Source organism: Schistocerca gregaria, chromosome 4 (assembly GCF_023897955.1).
Source record: "Schistocerca gregaria isolate iqSchGreg1 chromosome 4, iqSchGreg1.2, whole genome shotgun sequence".
Classification (NCBI taxonomy): domain Eukaryota; kingdom Metazoa; phylum Arthropoda; class Insecta; order Orthoptera; family Acrididae; genus Schistocerca; species Schistocerca gregaria.
In genome coordinates, this window is record NC_064923.1 from 25,405,311 (window position 1) to 25,430,630 (window position 25,320).

General features: G+C 46.1%; 17 non-coding genes across 17 annotated transcripts; all 17 read left to right on the forward strand.

Moving 5' to 3' along the window:
- The first annotated feature begins 503 nt into the window (after positions 1 to 503).
- Positions 504 to 575, forward strand: Trnat-agu (transfer RNA threonine (anticodon AGU)). Its single transcript has one exon. It is a non-coding gene; the product is annotated as a tRNA-Thr (tRNA).
- Positions 576 to 2,015: 1,440 nt separating this feature from the next.
- Trnat-agu (transfer RNA threonine (anticodon AGU)) lies at positions 2,016 to 2,087 on the forward strand. The gene has a single exon. It is a non-coding gene; the product is annotated as a tRNA-Thr (tRNA).
- A 1,461-nt stretch (positions 2,088 to 3,548) lies between these two features.
- Trnat-agu (transfer RNA threonine (anticodon AGU)) lies at positions 3,549 to 3,620 on the forward strand. Its single transcript has one exon. It is a non-coding gene; the product is annotated as a tRNA-Thr (tRNA).
- A 1,468-nt stretch (positions 3,621 to 5,088) lies between these two features.
- Positions 5,089 to 5,160, forward strand: Trnat-agu (transfer RNA threonine (anticodon AGU)). Its single transcript has one exon. It is a non-coding gene; the product is annotated as a tRNA-Thr (tRNA).
- A 1,441-nt stretch (positions 5,161 to 6,601) lies between these two features.
- Trnat-agu (transfer RNA threonine (anticodon AGU)) lies at positions 6,602 to 6,673 on the forward strand. Its single transcript has one exon. It is a non-coding gene; the product is annotated as a tRNA-Thr (tRNA).
- A 1,459-nt stretch (positions 6,674 to 8,132) lies between these two features.
- On the forward strand, positions 8,133 to 8,204 carry Trnat-agu (transfer RNA threonine (anticodon AGU)). Its single transcript has one exon. It is a non-coding gene; the product is annotated as a tRNA-Thr (tRNA).
- Positions 8,205 to 9,681: 1,477 nt separating this feature from the next.
- Positions 9,682 to 9,753, forward strand: Trnat-agu (transfer RNA threonine (anticodon AGU)). The gene has a single exon. It is a non-coding gene; the product is annotated as a tRNA-Thr (tRNA).
- A 1,447-nt stretch (positions 9,754 to 11,200) lies between these two features.
- On the forward strand, positions 11,201 to 11,272 carry Trnat-agu (transfer RNA threonine (anticodon AGU)). Its single transcript has one exon. It is a non-coding gene; the product is annotated as a tRNA-Thr (tRNA).
- Positions 11,273 to 12,716: 1,444 nt separating this feature from the next.
- Trnat-agu (transfer RNA threonine (anticodon AGU)) lies at positions 12,717 to 12,788 on the forward strand. Its single transcript has one exon. It is a non-coding gene; the product is annotated as a tRNA-Thr (tRNA).
- Positions 12,789 to 14,256: 1,468 nt separating this feature from the next.
- On the forward strand, positions 14,257 to 14,328 carry Trnat-agu (transfer RNA threonine (anticodon AGU)). Its single transcript has one exon. It is a non-coding gene; the product is annotated as a tRNA-Thr (tRNA).
- A 1,471-nt stretch (positions 14,329 to 15,799) lies between these two features.
- Trnat-agu (transfer RNA threonine (anticodon AGU)) lies at positions 15,800 to 15,871 on the forward strand. The gene has a single exon. It is a non-coding gene; the product is annotated as a tRNA-Thr (tRNA).
- Positions 15,872 to 17,339: 1,468 nt separating this feature from the next.
- Positions 17,340 to 17,411, forward strand: Trnat-agu (transfer RNA threonine (anticodon AGU)). Its single transcript has one exon. It is a non-coding gene; the product is annotated as a tRNA-Thr (tRNA).
- Positions 17,412 to 18,873: 1,462 nt separating this feature from the next.
- On the forward strand, positions 18,874 to 18,945 carry Trnat-agu (transfer RNA threonine (anticodon AGU)). Its single transcript has one exon. It is a non-coding gene; the product is annotated as a tRNA-Thr (tRNA).
- A 1,426-nt stretch (positions 18,946 to 20,371) lies between these two features.
- On the forward strand, positions 20,372 to 20,443 carry Trnat-agu (transfer RNA threonine (anticodon AGU)). Its single transcript has one exon. It is a non-coding gene; the product is annotated as a tRNA-Thr (tRNA).
- A 1,435-nt stretch (positions 20,444 to 21,878) lies between these two features.
- Trnat-agu (transfer RNA threonine (anticodon AGU)) lies at positions 21,879 to 21,950 on the forward strand. Its single transcript has one exon. It is a non-coding gene; the product is annotated as a tRNA-Thr (tRNA).
- A 1,435-nt stretch (positions 21,951 to 23,385) lies between these two features.
- Trnat-agu (transfer RNA threonine (anticodon AGU)) lies at positions 23,386 to 23,457 on the forward strand. Its single transcript has one exon. It is a non-coding gene; the product is annotated as a tRNA-Thr (tRNA).
- A 1,435-nt stretch (positions 23,458 to 24,892) lies between these two features.
- On the forward strand, positions 24,893 to 24,964 carry Trnat-agu (transfer RNA threonine (anticodon AGU)). The gene has a single exon. It is a non-coding gene; the product is annotated as a tRNA-Thr (tRNA).
- The last annotated feature ends 356 nt before the right edge of the window (positions 24,965 to 25,320 follow it).

Below are 25,320 nucleotides of genomic sequence, written 5' to 3' on the forward strand. Positions count from 1 at the left end.
AACATTAGGCAACATGGGGAGGTTCTGTATGGGACCAATCAACCCAAACGAGTACTGTGTGACGTGCTAACCGGCATGTACTCACCGAGGCAGCGCGGCTAGCTCAGTCGGTAGAACATAAGGCTCTTAATCCCAGGGTCGTGGGTTCGAGCCCCACGTGGGGAGGAACGGAATTTTGTTCCTCTGCAGATGTAACTTACCGTTTTTCTGATTAACGTGATGTAATGGAAATAGCAACTTTAAACTTTGCCTACGTCTCCGTCAGTCGCTACGAAACTGTATTTGAAGGTGAAGTTGATTTTGTAGACATGTGTGAAAGACATGTTCTGAAATGCAAGTGGTGTTAGTTGGAGAGCACTTCCTTTACGTGTCAGATGTGTAGGCAAGCAGTAATGGGTCGCCATAGCTGCAAATATTAGACGGTAATATGAAGTGTTGTCAGCTGAAGTCTGATGATCCAGACGACCGTAAGGATGAAGTACGCAAAAGTACCGCTAGGCCGCGCCTCTTTAGCTCAGTGGCAGAGCACTGGTCTAGTAAACCAGGGGTCGTGAGTTCGATCCTCACAGGAGGCAGACGAATTTTGGATATCAGTTGCGCGTCGTGGCCTTATAGCAAACAGTATCTGGGATGACTAACAATTAGCGAGAGGCGTTTTATTAAGAATTACTCTCAGATGTGATTAAGGCGAATGGCGCAGATAAAGCATTTGCCAAAGCGGTACAGCATAAGGTGGGATGGGACAGTCTGAAATATATTTTATAGATGTATTTCTCACATATCTCAGAGCATTCCGCGGTTGTCGTCGTCGTCGTCGTCGTCGTCGTCGCCACTTCTGCAGAAGTAGCAAATGGACATCGTAGCAAATGCGGCGAGGGACGCCCTGCCTTACATTTCCGAATGCACAAAGTGTGTGGTTTAGTTTCCCAGTCTATATTTGGTAGGTCTCGTAGCAGGTTGAATGTATCAAATGGGTGGGAAAGAGCAAGGGGCAGCGTCTGTGTAGAACGAAAACACAACTCCTCAGTGGTGTGAGCGTTTTGAGATGAGTCGTGTATAAGTTCCACTTGTTTGTCAGTGACCGTGTGGTCTAATGGATAAGGCGTCGGACTTCGTATCCGAAGATTGCGTGTTTGATTCCTCTCTCGGTCGTGTTTTTCCAGATCTGAAAAAGAAACATACCGTTTTAGTGTAGCACTTGAGCAGTACGAAACCGTGTGAATGTTGCTGTTGACCATTTTCTGCTTGGAGATGCTCTTCAGCTTAAAACACGCACAACAAGACCGGTGTTAACTAGCGAATTGGTTTGCATACTGCCGTCGCCGCGTGTTTTTGACTGGCACTTGCACATCTAAAATAACGTCGGAAAGTAACTCGTTCGGCTTATGAGTCACATCAAGTATGTGTGTTAATTTTGACGAAACTAGCTCTGCAGGTTGTCATGCAATTCTGTTACCTCTCAGAAATGATTATGAAATAAAAGTGAACTACGTGACGAGTGTGACGTTAGGAAAACATTAGGCAACATGGGAGGTTCTGTATGGCACCAATCAACCCAAACGAGTACTGTGTGACGTGCTAACCGGCATATACTCAACGAGGCAGCGCGGCTAGCCCAGTCTGTAGAACATAAGGCTCTTAATCCCAGGGTCGTGGGTTCGAGCCCCACGTGGGGAGGAACGTAATTTTGTTCCTCTGCAGATGTAACTTACCGTTTTTCTGATTAACGTGATGTAATGGAAATAGCAACTTTAAACTTTGCCTACGTCTCCGTCAGTCGCTACGAAACTGTATTTGAAGGTGAAGGTGATTTTGTAGACATGTGTGAAAGACATATTCTGAAATGCAAGTGGTGTTATTTGGAGAGCACTTCGTTTACGTGTCAGATGTGTAGGCAAGCAGTAATGGGTCGCCATAGCTGCAAATATTAGACGGTAATATGAAGTGTTGTCAGCTGAAGTCTGATGATCCAGACGACCGTAAGGATGAAGTACGCAAAAGTACCGCTAGGCCGCGCCTCTTTAGCTCAGTGGCAGAGCACTGGTCTAGTAAACCAGGGGTCGTGAGTTCGATCCTCACAGAAGGCAGACGAATTTTGGATATCAGTTGCGCGTCGTGGCCTTATAGCAAACAGTATCTGGGATGACTAACAATTAGCGAGAGGCGTTTTATTAAGAATTACTCTCAGATGTGATTAAGGCGAATGGCGCAGATAAAGCATTTGCCAAAGCAGTACAGCATAAGGTGGGATGGGACAGTCTGAAATATATTTTATAGATGTATTTCTCACATATCTCAGAGCCTTCCGCGGTTGTCGTCGTCGTCGTCGTCGTCGTCGTCGTCGTCGTCGCCGCCGCCGCCGCCACTTCTGCAGAAGTAGCAAATGGACATCGTAGCAAATGCGGCGAGGGACGCCCTGCCTTACATTTCCGAATGCACAAAGTGTGTGGTTTAGTTTCCCAGTCTATATTTGGTAGGTCTCGTAGCAGGTTGAATGTATCAAATGGGTGGGAAAGGGCAAGGGGCAGCGTCTGTGTAGAACGAAAACACAACTCCTCAGTGGTGTGAGCGTTTTGAGATGAGTCGTATATAAGTTCCACTTGTTTGTCAGTGACCGTGTGGCCTAATGGATAAGGCGTCGGACTTCGTATCCGAAGATTGCGTGTTTGATTCCTCTCTCGGTCGTGTTTTTCCAGATCTGAAAAAGAAACATACCGTTTTAGTGTAGCACTTGAGCAGTACGAAACCGTGTGAATGTTGCTGTTGACCATTTTCTGCTTGGAGATGCTCTTCAGCTTAAAACACGCACAACAAGACCGGTGTTAACTAGCGAATTGGTTTGCATATTGCCGTCGCCGCGTGTTTTTGACTGGCACTTGCACATCTAAAATAACGTCGGAAAGTAACTCGTTCGGCTTATGAGTCACATCAAGTATGTGTGTTAATTTTGACGAAACTAGCTCTGCAGGTTGTCATGCAATTCTGTTACCTCTCAGAAATGATTATGAAATAAAAGTGAACTACGTGACGAGTGTGACGTTAGGAAAACATTAGGCAACATGGGAGGTTCTGTATGGGACCAATCAACCCAAACGAGTACTGTGTGACGTGCTAACCGGCATATACTCACCGAGGCAGCGCGGCTCGCTCAGTCGGTAGAGCATAAGGCTCTTAATCCCAGGGTCGTGGGTTCGAGCCCCACGTGGGGAGGAACGGAATTTTGTTCCTCTGCAGATGTAACTTACCGTTTTTCTGATTAACGTGATGTAATGGAAATAGCAACTTTAAACTTTGCCTACGTCTCCGTCAGTCGCTACGAAACTGTATTTGAAGGTGAAGTTGATTTTGTAGACATGTGTGAAAGACATGTTCTGAAATGCAAGTGGTGTTAGTTGGAGAGCACTTCCTTTACGTGTCAGATGTGTAGGCAAGCAGTAATGGGTCGCCATAGCTGCAAATATTAGACGGTAATATGAAGTGTTGTCAGCTGAAGTCTGATGATCCAGACGACCGTAAGGATGAAGTACGCAAAAGTACCGCTAGGCCGCGCCTCTTTAGCTCAGTGGCAGAGCACTGGTCTAGTAAACCAGGGGTCGTGAGTTCGATCCTCACAGGAGGCAGACGAATTTTGGATATCAGTTGCGCGTCGTGGCCTTATAGCAAACAGTATCTGGGATGACTAACAATTAGCGAGAGGCGTTTTATTAAGAATTACTCTCAGATGTGATTAAGGCGAATGGCGCAGATAAAGCATTTGCCAAAGCAGTACAGCATAAGGTGGGATGGGACAGTCTGAAATATATTTTATAGATGTATTTCTCACATATCTCAGAGCCTTCCGCGGTTGTCGTCGTCGTCGTCGTCGTCGTCGTCGTCGTCGTCGTCGTCGTCGCCGCCGCCGCCACTTCTGCAGAAGTAGCAAATGGACATCGTAGCAAATGCGGCGAGGGACGCCCTGCCTTACATTTCCGAATGCACAAAGTGTGTGGTTTAGTTTCCCAGTCTATATTTGGTAGGTCTCGTAGCAGGTTGAATGTATCAAATGGGTGGGAAAGAGCAAGGGGCAGCGTCTGTGTAGAACGAAAACACAACTCCTCAGTGGTGTGAGCGTTTTGAGATGAGTCGTGTGTAAGTTCCACTTGTTTGTCAGTGACCGTGTGGCCTAATGGATAAGGCGTCGGACTTCGTATCCGAAGATTGCGTGTTTGATTCCTCTCTCGGTCGTGTTTTTCCAGATCTGAAAAAGAAACATACCGTTTTAGTGTAGCACTTGAGCGGTACGAAACCGTGTGAACGTTGCTGTTGACCATTTTCTGCTTGGAAATGCTCTTGAGCTTGAAACACGCACAACAAGACCGGTGTTAACTAGCGAATTGGTTTGCATATTGCCGTCGCCGCGTGTTTTTGACTGGCACTTGCACATCTAAAATAACGTCGGAAAGTAACTCGTTCGGCTTATGAGTCACATCAAGTATGTGTGTTAATTTTGACGAAACTAGCTCTGCAGGTTGTCATGCAATTCTGTTACCTCTCAGAAATGATTATGAAATAAAAGTGAACTACGTGACGAGTGTGATGTTAGGAAAACATTAGGCAACATGGGGAGGTTCTGTATGGGACCAATCAACCCAAACGAGTACTGTGTGACGTGCTAACCGGCATGTACTCACCGAGGCAGCGCGGCTAGCTCAGTCGGTAGAACATAAGGCTCTTAATCCCAGGGTCGTGGGTTCGAGCCCCACGTGGGGAGGAACGGAATTTTGTTCCTCTGCAGATGTAACTTACCGTTTTTCTGATTAACGTGATGTAATGGAAATAGCAACTTTAAACTTTGCCTACGTCTCCGTCAGTCGCTACGAAACTGTATTTGAAGGTGAAGTTGATTTTGTAGACATGTGTGAAAGACATGTTCTGAAATGCAAGTGGTGTTAGTTGGAGAGCACTTCCTTTACGTGTCAGATGTGTAGGCAAGCAGTATTGGGTCGCCATAGCTGCAAATATTAGACGGTAATATGAAGTGTTGTCAGCTGAAGTCTGATGATCCAGACGACCGTAAGGATGAAGTACGCAAAAGTACCGCTAGGCCGCGCCTCTTTAGCTCAGTGGCAGAGCACTGGTCTAGTAAACCAGGGGTCGTGAGTTCGATCCTCACAGGAGGCAGACGAATTTTGGATATCAGTTGCGCGTCGTGGCCTTATAGCAAACAGTATCTGGGATGACTAACAATTAGCGAGAGGCGTTTTATTAAGAATTACTCTCAGATGTGATTAAGGCGAATGGCGCAGATAAAGCATTTGCCAAAGCGGTACAGCATAAGGTGGGATGGGACAGTCTGAAATATATTTTATAGATGTATTTCTCACATATCTCAGAGCATTCCGCGGTTGTCGTCGTCGTCGTCGTCGTCGTCGTCGCCACTTCTGCAGAAGTAGCAAATGGACATCGTAGCAAATGCGGCGAGGGACGCCCTGCCTTACATTTCCGAATGCACAAAGTGTGTGGTTTAGTTTCCCAGTCTATATTTGGTAGGTCTCGTAGCAGGTTGAATGTATCAAATGGGTGGGAAAGAGCAAGGGGCAGCGTCTGTGTAGAACGAAAACACAACTCCTCAGTGGTGTGAGCGTTTTGAGATGAGTCGTGTATAAGTTCCACTTGTTTGTCAGTGACCGTGTGGCCTAATGGATAAGGCGTCGGACTTCATATCCGAAGATTGCGTGTTTGATTCCTCTCTCGGTCGTGTTTTTCCAGATCTGAAAAAGAAACATACCGTTTTAGTGTAGCACTTGAGCAGTACGAAACCGTGTGAACGTTGCTGTTGACCATTTTCTGCTTGGAAATGCTCTTGAGCTTGAAACACGCACAACAAGACCGGTGTTAACTAGCGAATTGGTTTGCATATTGCCGTCGCCGCGTGTTTTTGACTGGCACTTGCACATCTAAAATAACGTCGGAAAGTAACTCGTTCGGCTTATGAGTCACATCAAGTATGTGTGTTAATTTTGACGAAACTAGCTCTGCAGGTTGTCATGCAATTCTGTTACCTCTCAGAAATGATTATGAAATAAAAGTGAACTACGTGACGAGTGTGATGTTAGGAAAACATTAGGCAACATGGGGAGGTTCTGTATGGGACCAATCAACCCAAACGAGTACTGTGTGACGTGCTAACCGGCATGTACTCACCGAGGCAGCGCGGCTAGCTCAGTCGGTAGAACATAAGGCTCTTAATCCCAGGGTCGTGGGTTCGAGCCCCACGTGGGGAGGAACGGAATTTTGTTCCTCTGCAGATGTAACTTACCGTTTTTCTGATTAACGTGATGTAATGGAAATAGCAACTTTAAACTTTGCCTACGTCTCCGTCAGTCGCTACGAAACTGTATTTGAAGGTGAAGTTGATTTTGTAGACATGTGTGAAAGACATGTTCTGAAATGCAAGTGGTGTTAGTTGGAGAGCACTTCCTTTACGTGTCAGATGTGTAGGCAAGCAGTATTGGGTCGCCATAGCTGCAAATATTAGACGGTAATATGAAGTGTTGTCAGCTGAAGTCTGATGATCCAGACGACCGTAAGGATGAAGTACGCAAAAGTACCGCTAGGCCGCGCCTCTTTAGCTCAGTGGCAGAGCACTGGTCTAGTAAACCAGGGGTCGTGAGTTCGATCCTCACAGGAGGCAGACGAATTTTGGATATCAGTTGCGCGTCGTGGCCTTATAGCAAACAGTATCTGGGATGACTAACAATTAGCGAGAGGCGTTTTATTAAGAATTACTCTCAGATGTGATTAAGGCGAATGGCGCAGATAAAGCATTTGCCAAAGCGGTACAGCATAAGGTGGGATGGGACAGTCTGAAATATATTTTATAGATGTATTTCTCACATATCTCAGAGCATTCCGCGGTTGTCGTCGTCGTCGTCGTCGTCGTCGTCGTCGTCGTCGTCGTCGTCGCCACTTCTGCAGAAGTAGCAAATGGACATCGTAGCAAATGCGGCGAGGGACGCCCTGCCTTACATTTCCGAATGCACAAAGTGTGTGGTTTAGTTTCCCAGTCTATATTTGGTAGGTCTCGTAGCAGGTTGAATGTATCAAATGGGTGGGAAAGAGCAAGGGGCAGCGTCTGTGTAGAACGAAAACACAACTCCTCAGTGGTGTGAGCGTTTTGAGATGAGTCGTGTATAAGTTCCACTTGTTTGTCAGTGACCGTGTGGCCTAATGGATAAGGCGTCGGACTTCATATCCGAAGATTGCGTGTTTGATTCCTCTCTCGGTCGTGTTTTTCCAGATCTGAAAAAGAAACATACCGTTTTAGTGTAGCACTTGAGCAGTACGAAACCGTGTGAACGTTGCTGTTGACCATTTTCTGCTTGGAAATGCTCTTGAGCTTGAAACACGCACAACAAGAGCGGTGTTAACTAGCGAATTGGTTTGCATATTGCCGTCGCCGCGTGTTTTTGACTGGCACTTGCACATCTAAAATAACGTCGGAAAGTAACTCGTTCGGCTTATGAGTCACATCAAGTATGTGTGTTAATTTTGACGAAACTAGCTCTGCAGGTTGTCATGCAATTCTGTTACCTCTCAGAAATGATTATGAAATAAAAGTGAACTACGTGACGAGTGTGACGTTAGGAAAACATTAGGCAACATGGGGAGGTTCTGTATGGGACCAATCAACCCAAACGAGTACTGTGTGACGTGCTAACCGGCATATACTCACCGAGGCAGCGTGGCTAGCTCAGTCGGTAGAACATAAGGCTCTTAATCCCAGGGTCGTGGGTTCGAGCCCCACGTGGGGAGGAACGGAATTTTGTTCCTCTGCAGATGTAACTTACCGTTTTTCTGATTAACGTGATGTAATGGAAATAGCAACTTTAAACTTTGCCTACGTCTCCGTCAGTCGCTACGAAACTGTATTTGAAGGTGAAGGTGATTTTGTAGACATGTGTGAAAGACATGTTCTGAAATGCAAGTGGTGTTATTTGGAGAGCACTTCGTTTACGTGTCAGATGTGTAGGCAAGCAGTAATGGGTCGCCATAGCTGCAAATATTAGACGGTAATATGAAGTGTTGTCAGCTGAAGTCTGATGATCCAGACGACCGTAAGGATGAAGTACGCAAAAGTACCGCTAGGCCGCGCCTCTTTAGCTCAGTGGCAGAGCACTGGTCTAGTAAACCAGGGGTCGTGAGTTCGATCCTCACAGGAGGCAGACGAATTTTGGATATCAGTTGCGCGTCGTGGCCTTATAGCAAACAGTATCTGGGATGACTAACAATTAGCGTGAGGCGTTTTATTAAGAATTACTCTCAGATGTGATTAAGGCGAATGGCGCAGATAAAGCATTTGCCAAAGCGGTACAGCATAAGGTGGGATGGGACAGTCTGAAATATATTTTATAGATGTATTTCTCACATATCTCAGAGCCTTCCGCGGTTGTCGTCGTCGTCGTCGTCGTCGTCGTCGTCGTCGTCGTCGTCGTCGTCGTCGTCGCCGCCGCCGCCACTTCTGCAGAAGTAGCAAATGGACATCGTAGCAAATGCGGCGAGGGACGCCCTGCCTTACATTTCCGAATGCACAAAGTGTGTGGTTTAGTTTCCCAGTCTATATTTGGTAGGTCTCGTAGCAGGTTGAATGTATCAAATGGGTGGGAAAGAGCAAGGGGCAGCGTCTGTGTAGAACGAAAACACAACTCCTCAGTGGTGTGAGCGTTTTGAGATGAGTCGTGTGTAAGTTCCACTTGTTTGTCAGTGACCGTGTGGCCTAATGGATAAGGCGTCGGACTTCGTATCCGAAGATTGCGTGTTTGATTCCTCTCTCGGTCGTGTTTTTCCAGATCTGAAAAAGAAACATACCGTTTTAGTGTAGCACTTGAGCGGTACGAAACCGTGTGAACGTTGCTGTTGACCATTTTCTGCTTGGAAATGCTCTTGAGCTTGAAACACGCACAACAAGACCGGTGTTAACTAGCGAATTGGTTTGCATATTGCCGTCGCCGCGTGTTTTTGACTGGCACTTGCACATCTAAAATAACGTCGGAAAGTAACTCGTTCGGCTTATGAGTCACATCAAGTATGTGTGTTAATTTTGACGAAACTAGCTCTGCAGGTTGTCATGCAATTCTGTTACCTCTCAGAAATGATTATGAAATAAAAGTGAACTACGTGACGAGTGTGATGTTAGGAAAACATTAGGCAACATGGGGAGGTTCTGTATGGGACCAATCAACCCAAACGAGTACTGTGTGACGTGCTAACCGGCATGTACTCACCGAGGCAGCGCGGCTAGCTCAGTCGGTAGAACATAAGGCTCTTAATCCCAGGGTCGTGGGTTCGAGCCCCACGTGGGGAGGAACGGAATTTTGTTCCTCTGCAGATGTAACTTACCGTTTTTCTGATTAACGTGATGTAATGGAAATAGCAACTTTAAACTTTGCCTACGTCTCCGTCAGTCGCTACGAAACTGTATTTGAAGGTGAAGTTGATTTTGTAGACATGTGTGAAAGACATGTTCTGAAATGCAAGTGGTGTTAGTTGGAGAGCACTTCCTTTACGTGTCAGATGTGTAGGCAAGCAGTATTGGGTCGCCATAGCTGCAAATATTAGACGGTAATATGAAGTGTTGTCAGCTGAAGTCTGATGATCCAGACGACCGTAAGGATGAAGTACGCAAAAGTACCGCTAGGCCGCGCCTCTTTAGCTCAGTGGCAGAGCACTGGTCTAGTAAACCAGGGGTCCTGAGTTCGATCCTCACAGGAGGCAGACGAATTTTGGATATCAGTTGCGCGTCGTGGCCTTATAGCAAACAGTATCTGGGATGACTAACAATTAGCGAGAGGCGTTTTATTAAGAATTACTCTCAGATGTGATTAAGGCGAATGGCGCAGATAAAGCATTTGCCAAAGCGGTACAGCATAAGGTGGGATGGGACAGTCTGAAATATATTTTATAGATGTATTTCTCACATATCTCAGAGCATTCCGCGGTTGTCGTCGTCGTCGTCGTCGTCGTCGTCGTCGTCGCCACTTCTGCAGAAGTAGCAAATGGACATCGTAGCAAATGCGGCGAGGGACGCCCTGCCTTACATTTCCGAATGCACAAAGTGTGTGGTTTAGTTTCCCAGTCTATATTTGGTAGGTCTCGTAGCAGGTTGAATGTATCAAATGGGTGGGAAAGAGCAAGGGGCAGCGTCTGTGTAGAACGAAAACACAACTCCTCAGTGGTGTGAGCGTTTTGAGATGAGTCGTGTATAAGTTCCACTTGTTTGTCAGTGACCGTGTGGCCTAATGGATAAGGCGTCGGACTTCATATCCGAAGATTGCGTGTTTGATTCCTCTCTCGGTCGTGTTTTTCCAGATCTGAAAAAGAAACATACCGTTTTAGTGTAGCACTTGAGCAGTACGAAACCGTGTGAACGTTGCTGTTGACCATTTTCTGCTTGGAAATGCTCTTGAGCTTGAAACACGCACAACAAGACCGGTGTTAACTAGCGAATTGGTTTGCATATTGCCGTCGCCGCGTGTTTTTGACTGGCACTTGCACATCTAAAATAACGTCGGAAAGTAACTCGTTCGGCTTATGAGTCACATCAAGTATGTGTGTTAATTTTGACGAAACTAGCTCTGCAGGTTGTCATGCAATTCTGTTACCTCTCAGAAATGATTATGAAATAAAAGTGAACTACGTGACGAGTGTGATGTTAGGAAAACATTAGGCAACATGGGGAGGTTCTGTATGGGACCAATCAACCCAAACGAGTACTGTGTGACGTGCTAACCGGCATGTACTCACCGAGGCAGCGCGGCTAGCTCAGTCGGTAGAACATAAGGCTCTTAATCCCAGGGTCGTGGGTTCGAGCCCCACGTGGGGAGGAACGGAATTTTGTTCCTCTGCAGATGTAACTTACCGTTTTTCTGATTAACGTGATGTAATGGAAATAGCAACTTTAAACTTTGCCTACGTCTCCGTCAGTCGCTACGAAACTGTATTTGAAGGTGAAGTTGATTTTGTAGACATGTGTGAAAGACATGTTCTGAAATGCAAGTGGTGTTAGTTGGAGAGCACTTCCTTTACGTGTCAGATGTGTAGGCAAGCAGTATTGGGTCGCCATAGCTGCAAATATTAGACGGTAATATGAAGTGTTGTCAGCTGAAGTCTGATGATCCAGACGACCGTAAGGATGAAGTACGCAAAAGTACCGCTAGGCCGCGCCTCTTTAGCTCAGTGGCAGAGCACTGGTCTAGTAAACCAGGGGTCGTGAGTTCGATCCTCACAGGAGGCAGACGAATTTTGGATATCAGTTGCGCGTCGTGGCCTTATAGCAAACAGTATCTGGGATGACTAACAATTAGCGAGAGGCGTTTTATTAAGAATTACTCTCAGATGTGATTAAGGCGAATGGCGCAGATAAAGCATTTGCCAAAGCGGTACAGCATAAGGTGGGATGGGACAGTCTGAAATATATTTTATAGATGTATTTCTCACATATCTCAGAGCATTCCGCGGTTGTCGTCGTCGTCGTAGTCGTCGTCGTCGTCGCCACTTCTGCAGAAGTAGCAAATGGACATCGTAGCAAATGCGGCGAGGGACGCCCTGCCTTACATTTCCGAATGCACAAAGTGTGTGGTTTAGTTTCCCAGTCTATATTTGGTAGGTCTCGTAGCAGGTTGAATGTATCAAATGGGTGGGAAAGAGCAAGGGGCAGCGTCTGTGTAGAACGAAAACACAACTCCTCAGTGGTGTGAGCGTTTTGAGATGAGTCGTGTATAAGTTCCACTTGTTTGTCAGTGACCGTGTGGCCTAATGGATAAGGCGTCGGACTTCATATCCGAAGATTGCGTGTTTGATTCCTCTCTCGGTCGTGTTTTTCCAGATCTGAAAAAGAAACATACCGTTTTAGTGTAGCACTTGAGCAGTACGAAACCGTGTGAACGTTGCTGTTGACCATTTTCTGCTTGGAAATGCTCTTGAGCTTGAAACACGCACAACAAGACCGGTGTTAACTAGCGAATTGGTTTGCATATTGCCGTCGCCGCGTGTTTTTGACTGGCACTTGCACATCTAAAATAACGTCGGAAAGTAACTCGTTCGGCTTATGAGTCACATCAAGTATGTGTGTTAATTTTGACGAAACTAGCTCTGCAGGTTGTCATGCAATTCTGTTACCTCTCAGAAATGATTATGAAATAAAAGTGAACTACGTGACGAGTGTGACGTTAGGAAAACATTAGGCAACATGGGGAGGTTCTGTATGGGACCAATCAACCCAAACGAGTACTGTGTGACGTGCTAACCGGCATGTACTCACCGAGGCAGCGTGGCTAGCTCAGTCGGTAGAACATAAGGCTCTTAATCCCAGGGTCGTGGGTTCGAGCCCCACGTGGGGAGGAACGGAATTTTGTTCCTCTGCAGATGTAACTTACCGTTTTTCTGATTAACGTGATGTAATGGAAATAGCAACTTTAAACTTTGCCTACGTCTCCGTCAGTCGCTACGAAACTGTATTTGAAGGTGAAGTTGATTTTGTAGACATGTGTGAAAGACATGTTCTGAAATGCAAGTGGTGTTATTTGGAGAGCACTTCGTTTACGTGTCAAATGTGTAGGCAAGCAGTAATGGGTCGCCATAGCTGCAAATATTAGACGGTAATATGAAGTGTTGTCAGCTGAAGTCTGATGATCCAGACGACCGTAAGGATGAAGTACGCAAAAGTACCGCTAGGCCGCGCCTCTTTAGCTCAGTGGCAGAGCACTGGTCTAGTAAACCAGGGGTCGTGAGTTCGATCCTCACAGGAGGCAGACGAATTTTGGATATCAGTTGCGCGTCGTGGCCTTATAGCAAACAGCATCTGGGATGACTAACAATTAGCGTGAGGCGTTTTATTAAGAATTACTCTCAGATGTGATTAAGGCGAATGGCGCAGATAAAGCATTTGCCAAAGCGGTACAGCATAAGGTGGGATGGGACAGTCTGAAATATATTTTATAGATGTATTTCTCACATATCTCAGAGCCTTCCGCGGTTGTCGTCGTCGTCGTCGTCGTCGTCGTCGCCGCCGCCGCTGCCGCCGCCGCCGCCGCCACTTCTGCAGAAGTAGCAAATGGACATCGTAGCAAATGCGGCGAGGGACGCCCTGCCTTACATTTCCGAATGCACAAAGTGTGTGGTTTAGTTTCCCAGTCTATATTTGGTAGGTCTCGTAGCAGGTTGAATGTATCAAATGGGTGGGAAAGAGCAAGGGGCAGCGTCTGTGTAGAACGAAAACACAACTCCTCAGTGGTGTGAGCGTTTTGAGATGAGTCGTATATAAGTTCCACTTGTTTGTCAGTGACCGTGTGGCCTAATGGATAAGGCGTCGGACTTCGTATCCGAAGATTGCGTGTTTGATTCCTCTCTCGGTCGTGTTTTTCCAGATCTGAAAAAGAAACATACCGTTTTAGTGTAGCACTTGAGCAGTACGAAACCGTGTGAATGTTGCTGTTGACTATTTTCTGCTTGGAGATGCTCTTCAGCTTAAAACACGCACAACAAGACCGGTGTTAACTAGCGAATTGGTTTGCATATTGCCGTCGCCGCGGGTTTTTGACTGGCACTTGCACATCTAAAATAACGTCGGAAAGTAACTCGTTCGGCTTATGAGTCACATCAAGTATGTGTGTTAATTTTGACGAAACTAGCTCTGCAGGTTGTCATGCAATTCTGTTACCTCTCAGAAATGATTATGAAATAAAAGTGAACTACGTGACGAGTGTGACGTTAGGAAAACATTAGGCAACATGGGGAGGTTCTGTATGGGACCAATCAACCCAAACGAGTACTGTGTGACGTGCTAACCGGCATGTACTCACCGAGGCAGCGCGGCTAGCTCAGTCGGTAGAACATAAGGCTCTTAATCCCAGGGTCGTGGGTTCGAGCCCCACGTGGGGAGGAATGGAATTTTGTTCCTCTGCAGATGTAACTTACCGTTTTTCTGATTAACGTGATGTAATGCAAATAGCAACTTTAAACTTTGCCTACGTCTCCGTCAGTCGCTACGAAACTCTATTTGAAGGTGAAGGTGATTTTATAGATATGTGTGAAAGACATGTTCTGAAATGCAAGTGGTGTTAGTTGGAGAGCACTTCCTTTACGTGTCAGATGTGTAGCCAAGCAGTAATGGGTCGCCATAGCTGCAAATATTAGACGGTAATATGAAGTGTTGTCAGCTGAAGTCTGATAATCCAGACGACCGTAAGGATGAAGTACGCAAAAGTACCGCTAGGCCGCGCCTCTTTAGCTCAGTGGCAGAGCACTGGTCTAGTAAACCAGGGGTCGTGAGTTCGATCCTCACAGGAGGCAGACGAATTTTGGATATCAGTTGCGCGTCGTGGCCTTATAGCAAACAGTATCTGGGATGACTAACAATTAGCGAGAGGCGTTTTATTAAGAATTACTCTCAGATGTGATTAAGGCGAATGGCGCAGATAAAGCATTTGCCAAAGCGGTACAGCATAAGATGGGATGGGACAGTCTGAAATATATTTTATAGATGTATTTCTCACATATCTCAGAGCCTTCCGCGGTTGTCGTCGTCGTCGTCGTCGTCGTCGTCGTCGTCGTCGTCGTCGTCGTCGCCGCCGCCGCCACTTCTGCAGAAGTAGCAAATGGACATCGTAGCAAATGCGGCGAGGGACGCCCTGCCTTACATTTCCGAATACACAAAGTGTGTGGTTTAGTTTCCCAGTCTATATTTGGTAGGTCTCGTAGCAGGTTGAATGTATCAAATGGGTGGGAAAGAGCAAGGGGCAGCGTCTGTGTAGAACGAAAACACAACTCCTCAGTGGTGTGAGCGTTTTGAGATGAGTCGTATATAAGTTCCACTTGTTTGTCAGTGACCGTGTGGCCTAATGGATAAGGCGTCGGACTTCGTATCCGAAGATTGCGTGTTTGATTCCTCTCTCGGTCGTGTTTTTCCAGATCTGAAAAAGAAACATACCGTTTTAGTGTAGCACTTGAGCAGTACGAAACCGTGTGAATGTTGCTGTTGACCATTTTCTGCTTGGAGATGCTCTTCAGCTTAAAACACGCACAACAAGACCGGTGTTAACTAGCGAATTGGTTTGCATATTGCCGTCGCCGCGTGTTTTTGACTGGCACTTGCACATCTAAAATAACGTCGGAAAGTAACTCGTTCGGCTTATGAGTCACATCAAGTATGTGTGTTAATTTTGACGAAACTAGCTCTGCAGGTTGTCATGCAATTCTGTTACCTCTCAGAAATGATTATGAAATAAAAGTGAACTACGTGACGAGTGTGACGTTAGGAAAACATTAGGCAACATGGGGAGGTTCTGTATGGGACCAATCAACCCAAACGAGTACTGTGTGACGTGCTAACCGGCATATACTCACCGAGGCAGCGCGGCTAGCTCAGTCGGTAGAACATAAGGCTCTTAATCCCAGGGTCGTGGGTTCGAGCCCCACGTGGGGAGGAACGGAATTTTGTTCCTCTGCAGATGTAACTTACCGTTTTTCTGATTAACGTGATGTAATGCAAATAGCAACTTTAAACTTTGCCTACGTCTCCGTCAGTCGCTACGAAACTGTATTTGAAGGTGAAGGTGATTTTGTAGACATGTGTGAAAGACATGTTCTGAAATGCAAGTGGTGTTATTTGGAGAGCACTTCCTTTACGTGTCAGATGTGTAGCCAAGCAGTAATGGGTCGCCATAGCTGCAAATATTAGACGGTAATATGAAGTGTTGTCAGCTGAAGTCTGATGATCCAGACGACCGTAAGGATGAAGTACGCAAAAGTACCGCTAGGCCGCGCCTCTTTAGCTCAGTGGCAGAGCACTGGTCTAGTAAACCAGGGGTCGTGAGTTCGATTCTCATAGGAGGCAGACGAATTTTGGATATCAGTTGCGCGTCGTGGCCTTATAGCAAACAGTATCTGGGATGACTAACAATTAGCGAGAGGCGTTTTATTAAGAATTACTCTCAGATGTGATTAAGGCGAATGGCGCAGATAAAGCATTTGCCAAAGCGGTACAGCATAAGGTGGGATGGGACAGTCTGAAATATGTTTTATAGATGTATTTCTCACATATCTCAGAGCCTTCCGCGGTTGTCGTAGTCGTCGTCGTCGTCGTCGTCGTCGTCGTCGTTTTCGTCGTCGTCGTCGCCACTTCTGCAGAAGTAGCAAATGGACATCGTAGCAAATGCGGCGAGGGACGCCCTGCCTTACATTTCCGAATGCACAAAGTGTGTGGTTTAGTTTCCCAGTCTATATTTGGTAGGTCTCGTAGCAGGTTGAATGTATGAAATGGGTGGGAAAGAGCAAGGGGCAGCGTCTGTGTAGAACGAAAACACAACTCCTCAGTGGTGTGAGCGTTTTGAGATGAGTCGTATATAAGTTCCACTTGTTTGTCAGTGACCGTGTGGCCTAATGGATAAGGCGTCGGACTTCGTATCCGAAGATTGCGTGTTTGATTCCTCTCTCGGTCGTGTTTTTCCAGATCTGAAAAAGAAACATACCGTTTTAGTGTAGCACTTGAGCAGTACGAAACCGTGTGAATGTTGCTGTTGACCATTTTCTGCTTGGAGATGCTCTTCAGCTTAAAACACGCACAACAAGACCGGTGTTAACTAGCGAATTGGTTTGCATATTGCCGTCGCCGCGTGTTTTTGACTGGCACTTGCACATCTAAAATAACGTCGGAAAGTAACTCGTTCGGCTTATGAGTCACATCAAGTATGTGTGTTAATTTTGACGAAACTAGCTCTGCAGGTTGTCATGCAATTCTGTTACCTCTCAGAAATGATTATGAAATAAAAGTGAACTACGTGACGAGTGTGACGTTAGGAAAACATTAGGCAACATGGGGAGGTTCTGTATGGGACCAATCAACCCAAACGAGTACTGTGTGACGTGCTAACCGGCATATACTCACCGAGGCAGCGCGGCTAGCTCAGTTGGTAGAACATAAGGCTCTTAATCCCAGGGTCGTGGGTTCGAGCCCCACGTGGGGAGGAACGGAATTTTGTTCCTCTGCGGATGTAACTTACCGTTTTTCTGATTAACGTGATGTAATGCAAATAGCAACTTTAAACTTTGCCTACGTCTCCGTCAGTCGCTACGAAACTGTATTTGAAGGTGAAGGTGATTTTGTAGACATGTGTGAAAGACATGTTCTGAAATGCAAGTGGTGTTATTTGGAGAGCACTTCCTTTACGTGTCAGATGTGTAGCCAAGCAGTAATGGGTCGCCATAGCTGCAAATATTAGACGGTAATATGAAGTGTTGTCAGCTGAAGTCTGATGATCCAGACGACCGTAAGGATGAAGTACGCAAAAGTACCGCTAGGCCGCGCCTCTTTAGCTCAGTGGCAGAGCACTGGTCTAGTAAACCAGGGGTCGTGAGTTCGATTCTCATAGGAGGCAGACGAATTTTGGATATCAGTTGCGCGTCGTGGCCTTATAGCAAACAGTATCTGGGATGACTAACAATTAGCGAGAGGCGTTTTATTAAGAATTACTCTCAGATGTGATTAAGGCGAATGGCGCAGATAAAGCATTTGCCAAAGCGGTACAGCATAAGGTGGGATGGGACAGTCTGAAATATGTTTTATAGATGTATTTCTCACATATCTCAGAGCCTTCCGCGGTTGTCGTAGTCGTCGTCGTCGTCGTCGTCGTCGTTTTCGTCGTCGTCGTCGCCACTTCTGCAGAAGTAGCAAATGGACATCGTAGCAAATGCGGCGAGGGACGCCCTGCCTTACATTTCCGAATGCACAAAGTGTGTGGTTTAGTTTCCCAGTCTATATTTGGTAGGTCTCGTAGCAGGTTGAATGTATCAAATGGGTGGGAAAGAGCAAGGGGCAGCGTCTGTGTAGAACGAAAACACAACTCCTCAGTGGTGTGAGCGTTTTGAGATGAGTCGTATATAAGTTCCACTTGTTTGTCAGTGACCGTGTGGCCTAATGGATAAGGCGTCGGACTTCGTATCCGAAGATTGCGTGTTTGATTCCTCTCTCGGTCGTGTTTTTCCAGATCTGAAAAAGAAACATACCGTTTTAGTGTAGCACTTGAGCAGTACGAAACCGTGTGAATGTTGCTGTTGACCATTTTCTGCTTGGAGATGCTCTTCAGCTTAAAACACGCACAACAAGACCGGTGTTAACTAGCGAATTGGTTTGCATATTGCCGTCGCCGCGTGTTTTTGACTGGCACTTGCACATCTAAAATAACGTCGGAAAGTAACTCGTTCGGCTTATGAGTCACATCAAGTATGTGTGTTAATTTTGACGAAACTAGCTCTGCAGGTTGTCATGCAATTCTGTTACCTCTCAGAAATGATTATGAAATAAAAGTGAACTACGTGACGAGTGTGACGTTAGGAAAACATTAGGCAACATGGGGAGGTTCTGTATGGGACCAATCAACCCAAACGAGTACTGTGTGACGTGCTAACCGGCACATACTCACCGAGGCAGCGCGGCTAGCTCAGTCGGTAGAACATAAGGCTCTTAATCCCAGGGTCGTGGGTTCGAGCCCCACGTGGGGAGGAACGGAATTTTGTTCCTCTGCAGATGTAACTTACCGTTTTTCTGATTAACGTGATGTAATGCAAATAGCAACTTTAAACTTTGCCTACGTCTCCGTCAGTCGCTACGAAACTGTATTTGAAGGTGAAGGTGATTTTGTAGACATGTGTGAAAGACATGTTCTGAAATGCAAGTGGTGTTAGTTGGAGAGCACTTCCTTTACGTGTCAGATGTGTAGCCAAGCAGTAATGGGTCGCCATAGCTGCAAATATTAGACGGTAATATGAAGTGTTGTCAGCTGAAGTCTGATGATCCAGACGACCGTAAGGATGAAGTACGCAAAAGTACCGCTAGGCCGCGCCTCTTTAGCTCAGTGGCAGAGCACTGGTCTAGTAAACCAGGGGTCGTGAGTTCGATCCTCACAGGAGGCAGACGAATTTTGGATATCAGTTGCGCGTCGTGGCCTTACAGCAAACAGTATCTGGGATGACTAACAATTAGCGAGAGGCGTTTTATTAAGAATTACTCTCAGATGTGATTAAGGCGAATGGCGCAGATAAAGCATTTGCCAAAGCGGTACAGCATAAGGTGGGATGGGACAGTCTGAAATATATTTTATAGATGTATTTCTCACATATCTCAGAGCCTTCCGCGGTTGTCGTCGTCGTCGCCACTTCTGCAGAAGTAGCAAATGGACATCGTAGCAAATGCGGCGAGGGACGCCCTGCCTTACATTTCCGAATGCACAAAGTGTGTGGTTTAGTTTCCCAGTCTATGTTTGGTAGGTCTCGTAGCAGGTTGAATGTATCAAATGGGTGGGAAAGAGCAAGGGGCAGCGTCTGTGTAGAACGAAAACACAACTCCTCAGTGGTGTGAGCGTTTTGAGATGAGTCGTATATAAGTTCCACTTGTTTGTCAGTGACCGTGTGGCCTAATGCATAAGGCGTCGGACTTCGTAACCGAAGATTGCGTGTTTGATTCCTCTCTCGGTCGTGTTTTTCCAGATCTGAAAAAGAAACATACCGTTTTAGTGTAGCACTTGAGCAGTACGAAACCGTGTGAATGTTGCTGTTGACCATTTTCTGCTTGGAGATGCTCTTCAGCTTAAAACACCCACAACAAGACCGGTGTTAACTAGCGAATTGGTTTGCATATTGCCGTCGCCGCGTGTTTTTGACTGGCACTTGCACATCTAAAATAACGTCGGAAAGTAACTCGTTCGGCTTATGAGTCACATCAAGTATGTGTGTTAATTTTGACGAAACTAGCTCTGCAGGTTGTCATGCAATTCTGTTACCTCTCAGAAATGATTATGAAATAAAAGTGAACTACGTGAAGAGTGTGACGTTAGGAAAACATTAGGCAACATGGGGAGGTTCTGTATGGGACCAATCAACCCAAACGAGTACTGTGTGACGTGCTAACCGGCATATAATAACCGAGGCAGCGCGGCTAGTTCAGTCGGTAGAACATAAGGCTCTTAATCCCAGGGTCGTGGGTTCGAGCCCCACGTGGGGAGGAACGGAATTTTGTTCCTCTGCAGATGTAACTTACCGTTTTTCTGATTAACGTGATGTAATGGAAATAGCAACTTTAAACTTTGCCTACGTCTCCGTCAGTCGCTACGAAACTGTATTTGAAGGTGAAGGTGATTTTGTAGACATGTGTGAAAGACATGTTCTGAAATGCAAGTGGTGTTATTTGGAGAGCACTTCGTTTACGTGTCAGATGTGTAGCCAAGCAGTAATGGGTCGCCATAGCTGCAAATATTAGACGGTAATATGAAGTGTTGTCAGCTGAAGTCTGATGATCCAGACGATCGTAAGGATGAAGTACGCAAAAGTACCGCTAGGCCGCGCCTCTTTAGCTCAGTGGCAGAGCACTGGTCTAGTAAACCAGGGGTCTTGAGTTCGATCCTCACAGGAGGCAGACGAATTTTGGATATCAGTTGCGCGTCGTGGCCTTATAGCAAACAGTATCTGGGATGACTAACAATTGGCGAGAGGCGTTTTATTAAGAATTACTCTCAGATGTGATTAAGGCGAATGGCGCAGATAAAGCATTTGCCAAAGCGGTACAGCATAAGGTGGGATGGGACAGTCTGAAATATATTTTATAGATGTATTTCTCACATATCTCAGAGCCTTCCGCGGTTGTCGTCGTCGTCGTCGTCGTCGCCACTTCTGCAGAAGTAGCAAATGGACATCGTAGCAAATGCGGCGAGGGACGCCCTGCCTTACATTTCCGAATGCACAAAGTGTGTGGTTTAGTTTCCCAGTCTATGTTTGGTAGGTCTCGTAGCAGGTTGAATGTATCAAATGGGTGGGAAAGAGCAAGGGGCAGCGTCTGTGTAGAACGAAAACACAACTCCTCAGTGGTGTGAGCGTTTTGAGATGAGTCGTATATAAGTTCCACTTGTTTGTCAGTGACCGTGTGGCCTAATGCATAAGGCGTCGGACTTCGTAACCGAAGATTGCGTGTTTGATTCCTCTCTCGGTCGTGTTTTTCCAGATCTGAAAAAGAAACATACCGTTTTAGTGTAGCACTTGAGCAGTACGAAACCGTGTGAATGTTGCTGTTGACCATTTTCTGCTTGGAGATGCTCTTCAGCTTAAAACACCCACAACAAGACCGGTGTTAACTAGCGAATTGGTTTGCATATTGCCGTCGCCGCGTGTTTTTGACTGGCACTTGCACATCTAAAATAACGTCGGAAAGTAACTCGTTCGGCTTATGAGTCACATCAAGTATGTGTGTTAATTTTGACGAAACTAGCTCTGCAGGTTGTCATGCAATTCTGTTACCTCTCAGAAATGATTATGAAATAAAAGTGAACTACGTGAAGAGTGTGACGTTAGGAAAACATTAGGCAACATGGGGAGGTTCTGTATGGGACCAATCAACCCAAACGAGTACTGTGTGACGTGCTAACCGGCATATAATAACCGAGGCAGCGCGGCTAGTTCAGTCGGTAGAACATAAGGCTCTTAATCCCAGGGTCGTGGGTTCGAGCCCCACGTGGGGAGGAACGGAATTTTGTTCCTCTGCAGATGTAACTTACCGTTTTTCTGATTAACGTGATGTAATGGAAATAGCAACTTTAAACTTTGCCTACGTCTCCGTCAGTCGCTACGAAACTGTATTTGAAGGTGAAGGTGATTTTGTAGACATGTGTGAAAGACATGTTCTGAAATGCAAGTGGTGTTATTTGGAGAGCACTTCGTTTACGTGTCAGATGTGTAGCCAAGCAGTAATGGGTCGCCATAGCTGCAAATATTAGACGGTAATATGAAGTGTTGTCAGCTGAAGTCTGATGATCCAGACGATCGTAAGGATGAAGTACGCAAAAGTACCGCTAGGCCGCGCCTCTTTAGCTCAGTGGCAGAGCACTGGTCTAGTAAACCAGGGGTCTTGAGTTCGATCCTCACAGGAGGCAGACGAATTTTGGATATCAGTTGCGCGTCGTGGCCTTATAGCAAACAGTATCTGGGATGACTAACAATTGGCGAGAGGCGTTTTATTAAGAATTACTCTCAGATGTGATTAAGGCGAATGGCGCAGATAAAGCATTTGCCAAAGCGGTACAGCATAAGGTGGGATGGGACAGTCTGAAATATATTTTATAGATGTATTTCTCACATATCTCAGAGCCTTCCGCGGTTGTCGTCGTCGTCGTCGTCGTCGCCACTTCTGCAGAAGTAGCAAATGGACATCGTAGCAAATGCGGCGAGGGACGCCCTGCCTTACATTTCCGAATGCACAAAGTGTGTGGTTTAGTTTCCCAGTCTATGTTTGGTAGGTCTCGTAGCAGGTTGAATGTATCAAATGGGTGGGAAAGAGCAAGGGGCAGCGTCTGTGTAGAACGAAAACACAACTCCTCAGTGGTGTGAGCGTTTTGAGATGAGTCGTATATAAGTTCCACTTGTTTGTCAGTGACCGTGTGGCCTAATGGATAAGGCGTCGGACTTCGTATCCGAAGATTGCGTGTTTGATTCCTCTCTCGGTCGTGTTTTTCCAGATCTGAAAAAGAAACATACCGTTTTAGTGTAGCACTTGAGCAGTACGGAACCGTGTGAATGTTGCTGTTGACCATTTTCTGCTTGGAGATGCTCTTCAGCTTAAAACACGCACAACAAGACCGGTGTTAACTAGCGAATTGGTTTGCATATTGCCGTCGCCGCGTGTTTTTGACTGGCACTTGCACATCTAAAATAACGTCGGAAAGTAACTCGTTCGGCTTATGAGTCACATCAAGTATGTGTGTTAATTTTGACGAAACTAGCTCTGCAGGTTGTCATGCAATTCTGTTACCTCTCAGAAATGATTATGAAATAAAAGTGAACTACGTGAAGAGTGTGACGTTAGGAAAACATTAGGCAACATGGGGAGGTTCTGTATGGGACCAATCAACCCAAACGAGTACTGTGTGACGTGCTAACCGGCATATAATAACCGAGGCAGCGCGGCTAGTTCAGTCGGTAGAACATAAGGCTCTTAATCCCAGGGTCGTGGGTTCGAGCCCCACGTGGGGAGGAACGGAATTTTGTTCCTCTGCAGATGTAACTTACCGTTTTTCTGATTAACGTGATGTAATGGAAATAGCAACTTTAAACTTTGCCTACGTCTCCGTCAGTCGCTACGAAACTGTATTTGAAGGTGAAGGTGATTTTGTAGACATGTGTGAAAGACATGTTCTGAAATGCAAGTGGTGTTATTTGGAGAGCACTTCGTTTACGTGTCAGATGTGTAGCCAAGCAGTAATGGGTCGCCATAGCTGCAAATATTAGACGGTAATATGAAGTGTTGTCAGCTGAAGTCTGATGATCCAGACGATCGTAAGGATGAAGTACGCAAAAGTACCGCTAGGCCGCGCCTCTTTAGCTCAGTGGCAGAGCACTGGTCTAGTAAACCAGGGGTCTTGAGTTCGATCCTCACAGGAGGCAGACGAATTTTGGATATCAATTGCGCGTCGTGGCCTTATAGCAAACAGTATCTGGGATGACTAACAATTAGCGAGAGGCGTTTTATTAAGAATTACTCTCAGATGTGATTAAGGCGAATGGCGCAGATAAAGCATTTGCCAAAGCGGTACAGCATAAGGTGGGATGGGACAGTCTGAAATATATTTTATAGATGTATTTCTCACATATCTCAGAGCCTTCCGCGGTTGTCGTCGTCGTCGTCGTCGTCGCCACTTCTGCAGAAGTAGCAAATGGACATCGTAGCAAATGCGGCGAGGGACGCCCTGCCTTACATTTCCGAATGCACAAAGTGTGTGGTTTAGTTTCCCAGTCTATGTTTGGTAGGTCTCGTAGCAGGTTGAATGTATCAAATGGGTGGGAAAGAGCAAGGGGCAGCGTCTGTGTAGAACGAAAACACAACTCCTCAGTGGTGTGAGCGTTTTGAGATGAGTCGTATATAAGTTCCACTTGTTTGTCAGTGACCGTGTGGCCTAATGGATAAGGCGTCGGACTTCGTATCCGAAGATTGCGTGTTTGATTCCTCTCTCGGTCGTGTTTTTCCAGATCTGAAAAAGAAACATACCGTTTTAGTGTAGCACTTGAGCAGTACGGAACCGTGTGAATGTTGCTGTTGACCATTTTCTGCTTGGAGATGCTCTTCAGCTTAAAACACGCACAACAAGACCGGTGTTAACTAGCGAATTGGTTTGCATATTGCCGTCGCCGCGTGTTTTTGACTGGCACTTGCACATCTAAAATAACGTCGGAAAGTAACTCGTTCGGCTTATGAGTCACATCAAGTATGTGTGTTAATTTTGACGAAACTAGCTCTGCAGGTTGTCATGCAATTCTGTTACCTCTCAGAAATGATTATGAAATAAAAGTGAACTACGTGACGAGTGTGACGTTAGGAAAACATTAGGCAACATGGGGAGGTTCTGTATGGGACCAATCAACCCAAACGAGTACTGTGTGACGTGCTAACCGGCATATACTCACCGAGGCAGCGCGGCTAGCTCAGTCGGTAGAACATAAGGCTCTTAATCCCAGGGTCGTGGGTTCGAGCCCCACGTGGGGAGGAACGGAATTTTGTTCCTCTGCAGATGTAACTTACCGTTTTTCTGATTAACGTGATGTAATGCAAATAGCAACTTTAAACTTTGCCTACGTCTCCGTCAGTCGCTACGAAACTGTATTTGAAGGTGAAGGTGATTTTGTAGACATGTGTGAAAGACATGTTCTGAAATGCAAGTGGTGTTATTTGGAGAGCACTTCCTTTACGTGTCAGATGTGTAGCCAAGCAGTAATGGGTCGCCATAGCTGCAAATATTAGACGGTAATATGAAGTGTTGTCAGCTGAAGTCTGATGATCCAGACGACCGTAAGGATGAAGTACGCAAAAGTACCGCTAGGCCGCGCCTCTTTAGCTCAGTGGCAGAGCACAGGTCTAGTAAACCAGGGGTCGTGAGTTCGATCCTCATAGGAGGCAGACGAATTTTGGATATCAGTTGCGCGTCGTGGCCTTATAGCAAACAGTATCTGGGATGACTAACAATTAGCGAGAGGCGTTTTATTAAGAATTACTCTCAGATGTGATTAAGGCGAATGGCGCAGATAAAGCATTTGCCAAAGCGGTACAGCATAAGGTGGGATGGGACAGTCTGAAATATGTTTTATAGATGTATTTCTCACATATCTCAGAGCCTTCCGCGGTTGTCGTCGTCGTCGTCGTCGTCGTTTTCGTCGTCGTCGTCGCCACTTCTGCAGAAGTAGCAAATGGACATCGTAGCAAATGCGGCGAGGGACGCCCTGCCTTACATTTCCGAATACACAAAGTGTGTGGTT